General features: G+C 40.3%; 1 long non-coding RNA gene across 1 annotated transcript; it reads left to right on the top strand.

Moving 5' to 3' along the window:
* Nucleotides 1-4,760: 4,760 nt before the first annotated feature.
* On the top strand, nucleotides 4,761-7,858 carry LOC135560188 (uncharacterized). Its single transcript, XR_010458755.1, has 2 exons — nucleotides 4,761-6,541; nucleotides 6,854-7,858. It is a non-coding gene; the product is annotated as an uncharacterized LOC135560188 (long non-coding RNA).
* The last annotated feature ends 1,369 nt before the right edge of the window (nucleotides 7,859-9,227 follow it).

The following is a 9,227-nucleotide window of genomic DNA, read 5'->3' as shown; positions in this document are numbered from 1 at the left end:
AAATAAATAGCATCTTGAAGTGTGGATCCTAACCCTTTATTGATGTTTCTTATGACAGGGTTACTCCAAAAGACAATGCCCGAGAAACAAACAGTAACCTTGATCTGTAATCACCCTGTGGGAAGTTGCGTAACATGGAGCAGAGAATTAGATTGCAAGACAGTAGACATTGTCACTATTCAAGATGGAGTCAATGACAGAAAGCACATTTCTGATCCAGGCAACCATTATGGCTCAATAATAGACAAGTCATTGGTTATAGTGAGTTTGAAAGCCTCAGATCTCTGGGACCTACTTCTGCAACATGCAACCAACAGTATATCTAAGAGTGACATCAAACAATGGCAAGAGTGTCCCAATAACCAACTGTTCTGGAGAGAGAAGACCAAACACCAAACACAATAATACTAAGCAAGTGTTGGTTGGTGTAGTTTCTGGTTTTGGGGTGCATCTGTTAATGAGCATCTTCATCTTGAGATATTTCTCAAAAAAGAAGAGCAGTAAGGGCTGAAGCGGAAGGCAAGAACATTGCAGACGACCACATCTATGCTGTCATAAGGATCATGGGGCCAGGCCGATAGCAGAACGCAGCACTCAGGGTCAGAGTCAGTCTATATATCACCTGGCAGGTGTTCCAGGAATGAATTCCTAGTGAAGGTACTCTAAACAAAGTGAATCCCCTTATGTCATGCTCCATATTCCGCAAACTGAAGTCACAACAGTGAGGGCATGAACTCCTTCGCAATAAATCTACAGGAAATGATCATGACGAGTCTTTGCAAGTCACTCTGAGTCATTAAGACATTACTTTGTTTTTTCACACGGCTATTTGATATTGGTGTATTTTCTCCATCCAGTAGCCTTGATGTGTGTGAACTTGTTTTGCCTCAGAATACTGGAGTATGTATATGTCACCTTAAATGAGATAAGTTCCTTTTTCATGATCTAACTGGAATGGTCAGTGAATTGCTTAGCTTTTAATGCAGGAATAGTAAACACAATTCTTGTATACACACACAATCAATCACACACTGCCAAAATACAGTGCATTCGCAAAGTATTCAGACCACTTGACTTTTCCCACATTTTGTTACGTTACAGCCTTATTCTAAAATTGATGACATTTTACACACACACACACAACTCCATAATAAAAGTGAAAACAGGTTTTTATAAATATAAAAAATGTCCCACAGTTTACAGTACATGTCAGAGCAAAAAAAACAAGTACTGAGGGCGAAGGAATTGTCCGTAGAGCACAGAGACAGGATTAAATGTTTTATTTTTTACCTACCTTATTTAACTAGGCAAGTCAGTTAAGAACCAATTCTTATTTTCAATGACGGCCTAGGAACAGTGGGTTAACTTCCTTGTTCAGGGGGCAGAATGGCTGATTTTCACCTTGTCAGCTTAGGGATTCGATCTTGCAACCTTTGGGTTACTAGTCCAACGCTCTAACCACTAGGCATCCTGCCGCCCGATTGTGTCGAGGCACAGATCTGGGGAAGGGTACCAAAAAATTACTGCAGCATTGTTAAACGGAAGAAGTTTGGAACCACCAAGACTCTTCCTAGAGCTGGCCGCTGGGCCAAACTGAGCATTCGGGGGAGAAGGGCCTTAGTCAGGGAGGTGACCAAGAACCCAATGGTTATTCTGACAGAGCTCTAGAGTTCCTCTGTGGAGATGGGAGAAAATTCCAGAAGGACAACCAGGCCTTTATGGTAGAGTGGCCAGATGAAAGCCACTCCTCAGTAAAAGGCACATGAAATCCCACTTGAGTTTGCCAAAAGGTACCTAAAGACATGAGAAAGATTCTCTGGTCTGATGAAACCAAGATTGAACTCTTTGGCCTGAATGGCAAGCGTCACTTCTGGAGGAAACCTGGCACCATTCGTACGGTGAAGCATGGTGGTGGCAGCATCATGCTGTGAGGATGTTTTCAGCGGTAGGGACTGGGATACTAGTCAGGATCGAGGAAAGATGAACGAAGCAAAAACAGAGAGATCCTTGAAAACCTGCTCCAGAGTGCTCAGGAACTCAGACTGGGGTGAAGGTTCACCTTCCAACAGGACAACGACCCTAAGCACACAGCCAAGACAACGCAGGAGTAGCTTCGGGACAAGTCTCTGAATGTCCAAATACAGGAGTACCAAGCTTGTAGCGTCATACCCAAGAAGACTCGAGGTTGTAATTGCTGCCAAAAGGTGCTTCGACAAAGTACCGAGTAAAGGGTCTGAATTACTTATGTGAATGTGATCAGTTTAAAAAAACAAAAACATTTGCAAATAATGTCTAAAAACCTGTTTTTGCTTTTTCTTATGGGGTATTGTGTGTAGATTGATGAGGGGAAAAAAACAATTGAATACATTTTAGAATAAGGCTGGAACGTGACAAAATGTGGAAAAAGTCAAGGGGTCTGAATACTTTCCGAAAGCACTGTAATTCTACGGGTTCCTATTCATGCACAAATTGCACATTATCCCCCTGCGTTCATGCCTTGATATAGTTTTTACTTCTTGTATAACTGCATTGCAATAATATATCATTTCCAAGTTTGGACAGTGCTCTTTATTTCATAGCTGGATTCACACATCTGAATTTGTGGTCACTGACAAAATGTCAGTTTTTACATTGTTCTCATATCCTGTACTAAATGTAAACTTGATTTTTATAATGGATAAATAAAGTATGTTTTGTATATTTCTTTTAAACATTTAGATTTGAAAGGGGAGGTGCTTTTACAAGCCTCTTGTTTTTTATGTCTCCTGCACATGTGCATTTATTTAGTCTTTTAATTATCATAATTGTCTTTTTCTAGTTTAAATAAACATTTAATAATGTAACGTATGTACTTAACATGGAAAATATGCAGTGGTCAATCTTGATAAATAACCATTAAAACACGTTAAAATACAATGATTGTCTCGAATACAGTATGTTGAATGATAGACCATGTTATATGTATGAATTTTATCAAACTAAGTGTGTATGTACAAACACATGCACACGCCCATGCTTCAGTAATAGTCAGAAGTTCCTCATATGAACGAAAATGTGACTGAGGTCTGACCTTAGTTCCCAGTCAGCCAGACAATTTACAGAGCAAAGATGTTCATATACCTTAACTTTCTAATCCTTGGGTATATCTACAATACCTGCGCTGGTAAGTACATTTTAAAATGTGCCTAAATCATTGCTTGACAAGGTGTGCACCTTCATAGTATGATGAGCTTTGTTGGCTGATTCAGAGTCTATTTTAACCTCAGTCTAGTCTGATCGACATCTTACTTATGACTTCATTGACCATCATAGGCAGCAAAATTCATATTTTCCTACTCAATTATCTGAAAGGATGGACTACTATAGGGTTAGATCCAGGGTAAAAAAAATATATATAGCATCTTGAAGTGTGGATCCTAACCCTTTATTGATGTTTCTTATGACAGGGTTACTCCAAAAGACAATACCCGAGAAACAAACAGTAACCTTGATCTGTAATCACCCTGTGGGAAGTTGAGTAACATGGAGCAGAGAATTAGATTGCAAGACAGTAGACATTGTCACTATTCAAGATGGAGTCAATGACAGAAAGCACATTTCTGATCCAGGCAACCATTATGGCTCAATAATAGACAAGTCATTGGTTATAGTGAGTTTGAAAGCCTCAGACTCTGGGACCTACTTCTGCAACATGCAACCAACAGTATATCTAAGAGTGACATCAAACAATGGCAAGAGTGTCCCAATAACCAACTGTTCTGAGAGAGAAGACCAAACACCAAACACAATAATACTAAGCAAGTGTTGGTTGGTGTAGTTTCTGGTTTTGGGGTGCATCTGTTAATGAGCATCTTCATCTTGAGATATTTCTCAAAAAGAAGAGCAGTAAGGGCTGAAGCGGAAGGCAAGAACATTGCAGACGACCACATCTATGCTGTCATAAAGGATCATGGGGCCAGGCCGATAGCAGAACGCAGCACTCAGGGTCAGAGTCAGTCTATATATCACCTGGCAGGTGTTCCAGGAATGAAGGGTGAAGGTACTCCTAAACAAAGTGAATCCCCTTATGTCATGCTCCATATTCCGCAAACTGAAGTCACAACAGTGAGGGCATGAACTCCTTCGCAATAAATCTACAGGAAATGATCATGACGAGTCTTTGCAAGTCACTCTGAGTCATTAAGACATTACTTTGTTTTTTCACACGGCTATTTGATATTGGTGTATTTTCTCCATCCAGTAGCCTTGATGTGTGTGAACTTGTTTTGCCTCAGAATACTGGAGTATGTATATGTCACCTTAAATGAGATAAGTTCCTTTTTCATGATCTAACTGGAATGGTCAGTGAATTGCTTAGCTTTTAATGCAGGAATAGTAAACACAATTCTTGTATACACACACAATCAATCACACACTGCCAAAATACAGTGCATTCGCAAAGTATTCAGACCACTTGACTTTTTCCACATTTTGTTACGTTACAGCCTTATTCTAAAATTGATTACATTTTACACACACAACTCCATAATAAAAGTGAAAACAGGTTTTTATAAATATAAAAAATGTCCCACAGTTTACAGTACATGTCAGAGCAAAAAAAACAAGTACTGAGGGCGAAGGAATTGTCCGTAGAGCACAGAGACAGGATTAAATGTTTTATTATTTTTTACCTTTATTTAACTAGGCAAGTCAGTTAAGAACCAATTCTTATTTTCAATGACGGCCTAGGAACAGTGGGTTAACTTCCTTGTTCAGGGCAGAATGGCTGATTTTCACCTTGTCAGCTTAGGGATTCGATCTTGCAACCTTTGGGTTACTAGTCCAACGCTCTAACCACTAGGCATCCTGCCGCCCGATTGTGTCGAGGCACAGATCTGGGGAAGGGTACCAAAAAATTACTGCAGCATTGTTAAACGGAAGAAGTTTGGAACCACCAAGACTCTTCCTAGAGCTGGCCGCTGGGCCAAACTGAGCATTCGGGGGAGAAGGGCCTTAGTCAGGGAGGTGACCAAGAACCCAATGGTTATTCTGACAGAGCTCTAGAGTTCCTCTGTGGAGATGGGAGAAAATTCCAGAAGGACAACCAGGCCTTTATGGTAGAGTGGCCAGATGAAAGCCACTCCTCAGTAAAAGGCACATGAAATCCCACTTGGAGTTTGCCAAAAGGTACCTAAAGACATGAGAAAGATTCTCTGGTCTGATGAAACCAAGATTGAACTCTTTGGCCTGAATGGCAAGCGTCACTTCTGGAGGAAACCTGGCACCATTCGTACGGTGAAGCATGGTGGTGGCAGCATCATGCTGTGAGGATGTTTTCAGCGGTAGGGACTGGGATACTAGTCAGGATCGAGGAAAGATGAACGAAGCAAAAAACAGAGAGATCCTTGAAAACCTGCTCCAGAGTGCTCAGGAACTCAGACTGGGGTGAAGGTTCACCTTCCAACAGGACAACGACCCTAAGCACACAGCCAAGACAACGCAGGAGTAGCTTCGGGACAAGTCTCTGAATGTCCAAATACAGGAGTACCAAGCTTGTAGCGTCATACCCAAGAAGACTCGAGGTTGTAATTGCTGCCAAAAGGTGCTTCGACAAAGTACCGAGTAAAGGGTCTGAATTACTTATGTGAATGTGATCAGTTTAAAAAAACAAAAACATTTGCAAATAATGTCTAAAAACCTGTTTTTGCTTTTTCTTATGGGGTATTGTGTGTAGATTGATGAGGTGAAAAAACAATTGAATACATTTTAGAATAAGGCTGGAACGTGACAAAATGTGGAAAAAGTCAAGGGGTCTGAATACTTTCCGAAAGCACTGTAATTCTACGGGTTCCTATTCATGCACAAATTGCACATTATCCCCCTGCGTTCATGCCTTGATATAGTTTTTACTTCTTGTATAACTGCATTGCAATAATATATCATTTCCAAGTTTGGACAGTGCTCTTTATTTCATAGCTGGATTCACACATCTGAATTTGTGGTCACTGACAAAATGTCAGTTTTTACATTGTTCTCATATCCTGTACTAAATGTAAACTTGGTTTTTATAATGGATAAATAAAGTATGTTTTGTATATTTCTTTTAAACATTTAGATTTGAAAGGGGAGGTGCTTTTACAAGCCTCTTGTTTTTTTTATGTCTCCTGCACATGTGCATTTATTTAGTCTTTTAATTATCATAATATTGTCTTTTTCTTGTTTAAATAAACATTTAATAATGTAACATATGTACTTAACATGGAAAATATGCAGTGGTCAATCTTGAGAAATAACCATTAAAACGTTAAAATACAATGATTGTCTCGAATACAGTATGTTGAATGATAGACCATGTTATATGTATGAATTTTATCAAACTAAGTGTGTATGTACAAACACATGCACACGCCCATGCTTCAGTAATAGTCAGAAGTTCCTCATATGAACGAAAATGTGACTGAGGTCTGACCTTAGTTCCCAGTCAGCCAGACAATTTACAGAGCAAAGATGTTCATATACCTTAACTTTCTAATCCTTGGGTATATCTACAATACCTGCGCTGGTAAGTACATTTTAAAATGTGTCCAAATCATTGTATTTGATGTTTGAAAAACTTGACAAGGTGTGCACCTGTGGTAGTATGATGAGCTTTGTTGGCTGATTCAGCTATTCAGTCTATTTTAACCTCAGTCTAGTCTGATCGACGCTCAGTCTTGCTTATGACTTCATTGACCATCATAGGCAGCAAAATTCATATTTTCCTACTCAATTATCTGAAAGGATGGACTACTATAGGGTTAGATCCAGGGTAAAAAAATATATATAGCATCTTGAAGTGTGGATCCTAACCCTTTATTGATGTTTCTTATGACAGGGTTACTCCAAAAGACAATACCCGAGAAACAAACAGTAACCTTGATCTGTAATCACCCTGTGGGAAGTTGCGTAACATGGAGCAGAGAATTAGATTGCAAGACAGTAGACATTGTCACTATTCAAGATGGAGTCAATGACAGAAAGCACATTTCTGATCCAGGCAACCATTATGGCTCAATAATAGACAAGTCATTGGTTATAGTGAGTTCGAAAGCCTCAGACTCTGGGACCTACTTCTGCAACATGCAACCAACAGTATATCTAAGAGTGACATCAAACAATGGCAAGAGTGTCCCAATAACCAACTGTTCTGGAGAGAGAAGACCAAACACCAAACACAATAATACTAAGCAAGTGTTGGTTGGTGTAGTTTCTGGTTTTGGGGTGCTTCTGTTAATGAGCATCTTCATCTGGAGATATTTCTCAAAAAGAAGAGCAGTAAGGGCTGAAGCGGAAGGCAAGAACATTGCAGACGACCACATCTATGCTGTCATACAGGATCATGGGGCCAGGCCGATAGCAGAACGCAGCACTCAGGGTCAGAGTCAGTCTATATATCACCTGGCAGGTGTTCCAGGAATGAAAGGTGAAGGTACTCCTAAACAAAGTGAATCCCCTTATGTCATGCTCCATATTCCGCAAACTGAAGTCACAACAGTGAGGGCATGAACTCCTTCGCAATAAATCTACAGGAAATGATCATGACGAGTCTTTGCAAGTCACTCTGAGTCATTAAGACATTACTTTGTTTTTTCACACGGCTATTTGATATTGGTGTATTTTCTCCATCCAGTAGCCTTGATGTGTGTGAACTTGTTTTGCCTCAGAATACTGGAGTATGTATATGTCACCTTAAATGAGATAAGTTCCTTTTTCATGATCTAACTGGAATGGTCAGTGAATTGCTTAGCTTTTAATGCAGGAATAGTAAACACAATTCTTGTATACACACACAATCAATCACACACTGCCAAAATACAGTGCATTCGCAAAGTATTCAGACCACTTGACTTTTCCCACATTTTGTTACGTTACAGCCTTATTCTAAAATTGATGACATTTTACACACACACACACAACTCCATAATAAAAGTGAAAACAGGTTTTTATAAATATAAAAAATGTCCCACAGTTTACAGTACATGTCAGAGCAAAAAAAACAAGTACTGAGGGCGAAGGAATTGTCCGTAGAGCACAGAGACAGGATTAAATGTTTTATTATTTTTTACCTTTATTTAACTAGGCAAGTCAGTTAAGAACCAATTCTTATTTTCAATGACGGCCTAGGAACAGTGGGTTAACTTCCTTGTTCAGGGGGCAGAATGGCTGATTTTCACCTTGTCAGCTTAGGGATTCGATCTTGCAACCTTTGGGTTACTAGTCCAACGCTCTAACCACTAGGCATCCTGCCGCCCGATTGTGTCGAGGCACAGATCTGGGGAAGGGTACCAAAAAATTACTGCAGCATTGTTAAACGGAAGAAGTTTGGAACCACCAAGACTCTTCCTAGAGCTGGCCGCTGGGCCAAACTGAGCATTCGGGGAGAAGGGCCTTAGTCAGGAGGTGACCAAGAACCCAATGGTTATTCTGACAGAGCTCTAGAGTTCCTCTGTGGAGATGGGAGAAAATTCCAGAAGGACAACCAGGCCTTTATGGTAGAGTGGCCAGATGAAAGCCACTCCTCAGTAAAAGGCACATGAAATCCCACTTGGAGTTTGCCAAAAGGTACCTAAAGACATGAGAAAGATTCTCTGGTCTGATGAAACCAAGATTGAACTCTTTGGCCTGAATGGCAAGCGTCACTTCTGGAGGAAACCTGGCACCATTCGTACGGTGAAGCATGGTGGTGGCAGCATCATGCTGTGAGGATGTTTTCAGCGGTAGGGACTGGGATACTAGTCAGGATCGAGGAAAGATGAACGAAGCAAAAACAGAGAGATCCTTGAAAACCTGCTCCAGAGTGCTCAGGAACTCAGACTGGGGTGAAGGTTCACCTTCCAACAGGACAACGACCCTAAGCACACAGCCAAGACAACGCAGGAGTAGCTTTCGGGACAAGTCTCTGAATGTCCAAATACAGGAGTACCAAGCTTGTAGCGTCATACCCAAGAAGACTCGAGGTTGTAATTGCTGCCAAAAGGTGCTTCGACAAAGTACCGAGTAAAGGGTCTGAATTACTTATGTGAATGTGATCAGTTTAAAAAAACAAAAACATTTGCAAATAATGTCTAAAAACCTGTTTTTGCTTTTTCTTATGGGGTATTGTGTGTAGATTGATGAGGGGAAAAAAACAATTGAATACATTTTAGAATAAGGCTGGAACGTGACAAAATGTGGAAAAAGTCAAGGGGTCTGAATACTTTCCGAAAGCA

Source organism: Oncorhynchus nerka, linkage group LG15, assembly GCF_034236695.1.
Source record: "Oncorhynchus nerka isolate Pitt River linkage group LG15, Oner_Uvic_2.0, whole genome shotgun sequence".
In the NCBI taxonomy this organism is placed as follows: domain Eukaryota; kingdom Metazoa; phylum Chordata; class Actinopteri; order Salmoniformes; family Salmonidae; genus Oncorhynchus; species Oncorhynchus nerka.
This window is presented reverse-complemented; position numbering and strand designations above follow the sequence as displayed.